We start from the raw sequence: 7,500 nt of genomic DNA on the forward strand, positions 1-7,500 counted from the left end.
AGCCTGCCCTCGCATGAACTGCTGGGGAGGAGGCACGGCGTGACCCCCTGGGGCCCGGCCCCGGGCCAGGCGGACCCGCCGCCTTGCAAAGTCAGTGACCCTCGAAACGGGCCCGTCCCAGGGCTGCAAGGCGGGGGATCGCCGTCGCGGAGGGTCTGCGGAAGCCTCCTGGCCGGGGAAATCTCCCAGCACCGGGGGGGAGCCGCGGGCCCGGGGCTCGGCGCTAGGCTCAGGAGGAGGCTGCGAGGCGGCGAGGGAAGCGAGGGGCGACCGGCTTCCTGCGCGCAGGGCTCGGCCCTCTGCGCCCCTTCGTCCTGCAGCCCCTCGCCAGGGGCCAGGCCTCGCTCCTGGCTGCACGACGTCTTCCCGGAAGGTCCTTTCCCAAAGAGCTGGTGGGCAGGGAAAGCCGTCCCGGCTTCGGCGGGCGGCACGGGGCTCGGCGCGGGGCTCCTGCAGAAGGCACCTCCTGGTGCCGCCGCGCCGCTTGAGTGCGGTCGGACGGCGGCTAATTAGTGACCAGACCAGATCAGGTACCGCAATTGGGTGGCAATAGGAGCAGCCGCGCCCGTTGGACAGAGCCGCCCCTGCTCCGCGCCCGCGGCTGCCCGGCGGAGGCTCCGCGGGGCCCGGCGGGTGTCGCCCGCCCGTGCGCACCATGCGTGCCGTGAGCCCGCGGGCCGCGAGGCGCTGCCCATTCGCCTCATAGGATCCCGGGATAATTCCGGTTGGAGGTGCCACGTCCAACCTCCTGCTCAAAGCGGGGTCAGCTTCGAGGTCAGAGCAGGTTGCGCAGGGTTTTAGCCAGTCGGGTCTTTAAAACCCCCAGAGGCTGCACAACCTCCCCGGACAACCTGTGCCACGGCTTGACTGTCCTCATGGTGAGGAGTTTTCCTTTATATCCAGTCTGAACATCTCCTGTTTCTTATGGTAAAAAGGTTTTCCTTACGTCCAGTCTGAACTTTTCGTTTCAGTTTATGCCCGTTTTCCCTCATCCTCCAACCATGCACTGTTGTAAAGTCTGCCTTCTTCGTAGGTATCGGCAGGCTGCTATTAGGTTTCCCTGACACCGCCTCCTCTCCAGGTTGAGCAAGCTCAGTTCCCTCAGCCTCTCCTCACAGGACAAGTGCTCCAGCCCCGACCGTCTTGGCGGCCCTTGGTGGGCTCCAGTTTATCGGTCTTTCCTGTATTGGAGGGCCCCAAAGTGGACGCAGTATCCAGATGTGGTCTCACGAGTGCCAAACAGAGGGGACTGATCCTTTTCCTCGCTTCCCGGGTTGTGTTCCTGTTCATGCAGCCCAGGGGTGCTGAGGGCCTTCTTTGCTGCCGGGGCGCACTGCAGGCTGCTGCCCACCGGGACCCCCGGGCGCTTTTCAGCCGAGGTTGGCGGCGAGCGCTGCGAGCGCACGGCGCACCGCGCTGCCCCAGCGCAGCTGTGTGCCCAGCTGTGCCCTGGCACCAGCACTGCACCCTGGCATCGTGGTCCGCCTCACGCCCCCAGGGTTCTCGGTCCCCCATTTGCAACCGTAGCTTGGCAAAGGCATCGTTCGTCCGCCGACAACTCCTCCAGAACAGCTCTGTCCGGCCAAGCCGTGGGACCCGTCTGCAAGAGCAAACGCAGCCCCGGGCCCTTGCTGCGCCCCCGGAGACACCGGACTGCTCCCTCGGAGGAAAGCGGCGGAGGGTCGCTCTGGAAACCGCTAGGAGCCACCGGCTTTAAGGGGGGCGCGGACCCTCAAGATGCTCAAGTGTGAGAGGAGAGGGTTGTGCCTGCTCTCCGCACCGGCCCCTCGACGTCTCCAGGGACTGCAGGGAAGGCGCATCCCGCCCGTGTCGAGAGGCCCTGCAGGGACGCCCGCACTTCAGCACTCCCCAGACGGCACATGGGGACGGCGACACTCCCCCGCCGGGTTGCTGCCCCTCCCCGCCCAAGCTGGGCTCTCCGGCAGAGCGGCGCCTGTCTCACTCCAGCCCTAACATCCCTTAACCCGTCAGCCAGGTCCAAAACAGTGGGGGGGGGGGAGCACCAACGTGTGGCGGTGCCACCAGCGGCGGGACAAGAGGCGCTGCGGCAGGGCAGGGACCGCCGTGCCCGGCCAGCGAGGCTGCTGTCGGGGGCCGGAGGTGGCCGGGCAGCCCACAACGCTCCGGTCCCTCCAGCACAATGCTCAGGTGAGTTTGAGGGGATTTCCCACCGGCAGAACTTGCTGTGTTCCCACTCCTACCTACCCGAGCAGGAGGCATCACCCGTGGGACGGCCAGTCCGCGCTCCCGCCACGCTCCAGCTGGAGCCGGGAGGTTCAAAGTCGGTGAGCAAACCACGCCGAGTGGCCTCTGCCACCACCCACCCAGCCAGCACGCAGACACACACAAGCTCCTACGCTGATTAACGTTGCTGGGCGGGGATATTCCTGTGCACCTCTTGCAGCATGTCCCCCAGGTCAGACTGACCAAGTACTACAGATCCAGGTGGGGGGCAGCTCCCAGGAACAGGCTCTTTCCTTCAAAAGCCACCAGCCTTCCCCCAGCCAAGCTCTTTGATACCGGTCTGTCCCTGAGGTCGAGACAGATGCCCGGGCATTTCTCTTTAACGCTTTACATGGTGGTGAAGCACTTTCCCGACGGCCCAGTCTGAAGGCTTTAGGAAGTGGCTGGAAAAGCGAAACAGGATCCCTGCTGTTGATCTAAGGGCTGCCTGTGCCGGGAGAGGCCAGCGGAGCGCGGCGCATTTACCGCACGCGCGGTATTTCGCCTGCCCCCGCGGTGCCGCTGCGCGCTGCAGTGCTCTGCCGCCGTCCCGCGGGCCTGAGCCCCATCGCGCTGCGACGTAAACCCTACATGTGTGGTCGCGGCGCGACACCGGCGAGCCAGAAGAACCGAGGCAGGGGGTCTGGGGTCCTTGCGATCTGTCTGTCCTTGGGAACCAGCTCCATCGGGAACTAAGGTCACTTTGTGCTGCTGTTTTGGCACTGGCACCTTGAGCAGGCTCAACAACTCAGCAGCCGAGCTGCTGCAGGGGAGCTCGGCACCCAGCTCCCTTTGAAGATCTGCTGGGGAGAACAAAAGGGACAGAAGTGAGATATTTTGGAAACCTAATGAGCCGACGGAACTGAGAATATCCGAGTTTACACTCATGGGCTGTCAGAAAAGTTAAGAGAGAAAAGGTTTCTGAGGACTAACTGCTATGACTGGACACGGACAAGTTGTTGGGGGCTCAAAGCCCTTGAAATCGTTCGGATTTAAAAGATCTTTGGAAATATTGTGGCCAGTCCCACAGGGGAAATAACAGATGCGTGATACTATTCACTGACAGTGCTTCTCCCCCTCGTCACGGCATGGCTGTGACTCTGCATATGCAATGGGATGGAGGGCTATGAAACATTTGGTCCCCAAGATCACAGAAGCACAGAATGGCTGAGGTTGGAACAGACCTCTGGAGACCATCTAGTCCAACCCCATCCCATGCTCAAGCAGGGTCACCTAGACCAGGAAGATCCGTGGTACTTAGTACCAAGCATGATGCTTAGGGACAGCAGTGTTTTAGTGCCCTGTACTGTATTGAGCTCAGCCCTTGTCACTGAGGAGATGCAGAAGCAGCTCCATAACGATGTCTTAAAGACAAAGGATTCCAGTTTTGAACATCTGCCTTTGAGAAATTAATACAAGTTATCGTTTAAGGAGCAGTCTGACTCACRGGGAAATCTCATCTCAGGTTGCCTAAGACTTTATGAAAAAGAAACTTGCGAAAACCATGAGACGCTAACACTGCAGCCCTAACTATGGAAATGCACCTGGGCAAGCACCGCGTGTGTCGCAAAACCCCTTGTTTCAATATTTGCACTAGCCAGGCGTTTCGTGCGACACTCGCCGACGGTCGCCCCGGGAGGGCTAGCGACGCGCTAACGGGAACGAGCCCTCCCAGCACTGCTTTCCCGCAAAGAAAATATTTAACCAGTGCCCAACACTTCATCATTTCAATTCCTTGAATTCAGGAACGAGTGAAGGGACCCAAGGACACACTTCCTTCCTTTCCAAGTCAATGATAACAAGATAAGTCCACTAAGCAGCTACCTGGCTGCCAGGTGACCAGGTGTCACCAGCAGTCACTAATGGTCTAGAGATGGGGCGGGATGATGGGGCTGGGACCGGAATGGGAAGGACAGTGCAGGGGTGCGTGCGAGGCCTGGCCCCACCTGCCCCCACTCCCGAGCTGCTCCCCAGCCTTCGTGGTCCACTGCAATGTCCCCCCGAGGGAAGGAGGGGAGGGCGAGCTTCCTGCAGCCGAGGGGCGCGGGCACCCCGGCCCCGCTGGCTCGGGCAGGGCCGCGGAACGGCCTCTCCCGGGGTGCTCGGCGCGGGACACAGCCTGGCCCGAGGAGACTGCGCCATCCAGGCGGCTGCTGCGCGCCCCTGGCTCGGGAAAGGCTGCTCTTCACCGCCGTCCCCGAGCCTCCTCCGCGGACGAGGGGCCCCGCAGCACGGCTGGGAGTCGGCAGCGGCTCCGCTCCCGCAGGACAAGCAGAGCGCCCTGCCCGCTTCCGCCCACCCTTTCCCGTTAACAGGGTTCAGCTCGGGATCTCTCAGGAGGGCAGGACCAGGGCGAGCAGAGGCTGAGGTCCGTCGTCCCGGCAGCGCTGCAAAGCGCGCTCAACAGCCGGCGATCACCTGCGCGAAGCGCGGAAGGAAACCGGCCCCGGGTCGCCAAGTGCTCCGCTCCCGCGGCCCCGCAACCACGTGGGCAGCTCCAAAGGGGTCCGGCCCCTGCGGGCTCCAGGCTCTCCCTAGGCCTGTCGTTACTTTTAACGAAACTTTTTATTTTTCCGTCCGTGCGTCTGTCTGCTTTAGTCGGCGTGTCGCCCCCACAGGAGTGCTGTGTCCTCCTGCTGCCCCGTCCCCAAGGCGGTTCCCAGGCATCTCCCCCGAGCCCAGCCCCAGCCCGGGGCGGCTCCGGGCACGGCCGCGCTGCAGAGTCCTCTGCTGCGCGCAGGGCAGCGCAGGCGCGCCCAGCAAAGGCAGCGGGCGGGCGGGCAGCGAGCGCTTCCCTGCAGCAAACCCGCCGCCCCTGCGCTCTCCCGGGCGCTGCTTTCCAGCCGCGTATTAGCCGCCCCAGGAAGGGCAGCCAGAAGCAGCGCAGCCTGCTTCCTCGTTGCCTCTGCGCGCCCGCGGAGCCACCTCCCCGAGGACGCTGCGCTGCCCCCGGCGGCGGCGCGCACAGCAGTGCCGYAGCGCGCACGGCGGGCCGGCTCCGCGGGGAAACGCGGCTCCACGCTGGCCCCCAGCGGGACGAGCCTGTTACCGGGGCACGGCCGGCCCTGCCCCGCCGAATTTACCCCGCACAGTGCCCTTTCCAGGTGCGCGCCCGTCTCTACCTGCGAAATGCACTCGATCCGTACGTGTATCGTCTTGTTTCCATTACGTTTGCTCGGGAACAGTTAGGAGATGGAAAAATAGATATTCTATCTTTTTCAGCACTGCATAATAAGTGGAATTAAGCGAGCAGCAATGAAGTCTAAAGTGGAGAATAAAACCACTGTCAGAGATGATGAGGGAGGAGGTCCATATTCCATACACTGCCTTCCAGTCCAGAGTCTTCCAAAGTTGTTTCAAATTCATGTGCTATTCCAGAACAGTGAAACCTGATTAGTTGACGTGAAGGTAAAATCACAGGTACCCTAAGAGATTTCTGTGGGGTTACCTATCTAGGCCTAAAATCTAGTTCTTATGCACGCATTACCTGCATATTTTGAAAAGACAGGAAAAGCCAATCTGAAAGAGTTCCCCCTTCCAGCATGGAGACACTACCCAATTTTCTTAAGCAAGTCTTCATCTCCACCCCACCAGTGGTTGTGTCTGCTTAAACTAGAGGTCTGAAGTCTGTAAAGGTCACAATGGGGCAAATACGGAGTATGACCTTTTCAGGAGATCACAAAACCCACCAGCTCCTRTTGTGATTCCCTGGTGGGCTGGGCTCTTTCAGAGATGCAATTTTTGATGCAGAAGGGAAGCAGAAGTCTTCTAAAAGACTGTCCCAAGTTGGCCCAATATGTATGCAACAGATATTTTAGCTGAAAAGGATAAAAAAATCCTATYGCAATTCCCAATTTCATATACCATTTCAATTAATAGAAAAATACAGTATTTTCTCAGCTCATTTTATTACTAAAAACAAGAATTTAAAATTTGTCCAATGCGTAACGTTGGGGGATTGTTGCCTGCGAATCCATTTCTACACTCCTGTTCTGAGGGCGAGGAGAGGATGTGCATGGGAAGCTGTTGCGGTTAGCTGTGCAGCACTGTTTCACACCCAGACACCTGATACCAGGCAGATCCACATGCTGCGAGACCCTGAAGCAAGCATGAAGCTGGTGGCTGACAAGCACTTCATGGAGAAGTCTGCGGGAGCCTTATGTACCCCGGTGAGCAGCCCAGCTGCGGGTACCATACCCAGTGTTATGGGGATAACTAGAGCTGGGCTTTACCCTGCCTTCCCCTGGGACAAACCCAGACACACGGACTGTCACTGAGGAAGGACAGGGCCAAAATCCTCAGGGCCCTTTGTTTCCCCGGGGCCAGGAAAGACACCTCAGGCCTCCCACTCCATTACCATCTCCCGGCTGTGCCCCACAGGAAACCCCTTCTGCATTTACCTTCCTTTTCTGGTAGCCTGAGCACCCCTATCCCCTGAGGCAGGCCTGAGGCGGGCCGCAGCCCCCTGCCCCTCTAGCAGGGCCCAGCAGCAGGCACCTGAGCTGGCGCTGCCCTGGGTGACTCTGCAGGCAGCTCCCCTCAGAGTGGGCAGCGCTGGACAGGCCCACAGCAAGGGGGAGTGGCGGGAGCCCAACTGCCGCAGGGCCCAACCGCCATGGGGCCCAATTGCCGCAGAGCCCCACCACTGTGGAATGCCAAACGCCGCGGGAGGCCAACCAGCCTAGGCTCAGCCACCACAGGACCCAACCGCCATGGGGTGCCAACCAGCTGGGCCCAACCACTGTGAGGGCCCAACCACCATGGGGCACCAACCGCTGCAGGGCTCCAACCAGCCTTGGCYTAAACACCACGGAGGCTCTAAACACCACGGGCTTCCAACAGCCACAGGAGCTCCAACCGCCACGGGGTGCCAACTGGCCTGGGCCTAAACACCACGGGGGGCCCAACCGCCGTGGGGCACCAACCGCCGTGGGACTCCAACCAGCCTGGGCCTAAACACTACAGGGACGCCAACTGCCATCGGGGCTCCAAACGGCATAGGGCGCCAACAGGCCTGGGCCTAAACACCACGGGGGGCCCAACCGCTGCAGGGCACCAACCGCTGCAGAGGCCCAACCGCCACGGGGGCTCCAACCACCATGGGGTGCCAACTGCTGCAGGGACCCATCCGCTGCGGGGACCCAACTGCCGTGGGGCGCGCCTGCCGTGGGCCCCCACCGGCCTGGGCGCAGCCGCCGCTGGGGCGCAGCCGCCGCGGGACGGCCCCAGGAGGGCGCTGCGGCGGCGGCCGCTCCG

Source organism: Apteryx rowi, unplaced genomic scaffold (genome assembly GCF_003343035.1).
Source record: "Apteryx rowi isolate R43461 unplaced genomic scaffold, aptRow1 scaffold_222, whole genome shotgun sequence".
Taxonomy (NCBI): Eukaryota; Metazoa; Chordata; class Aves; order Apterygiformes; family Apterygidae; genus Apteryx; species Apteryx rowi.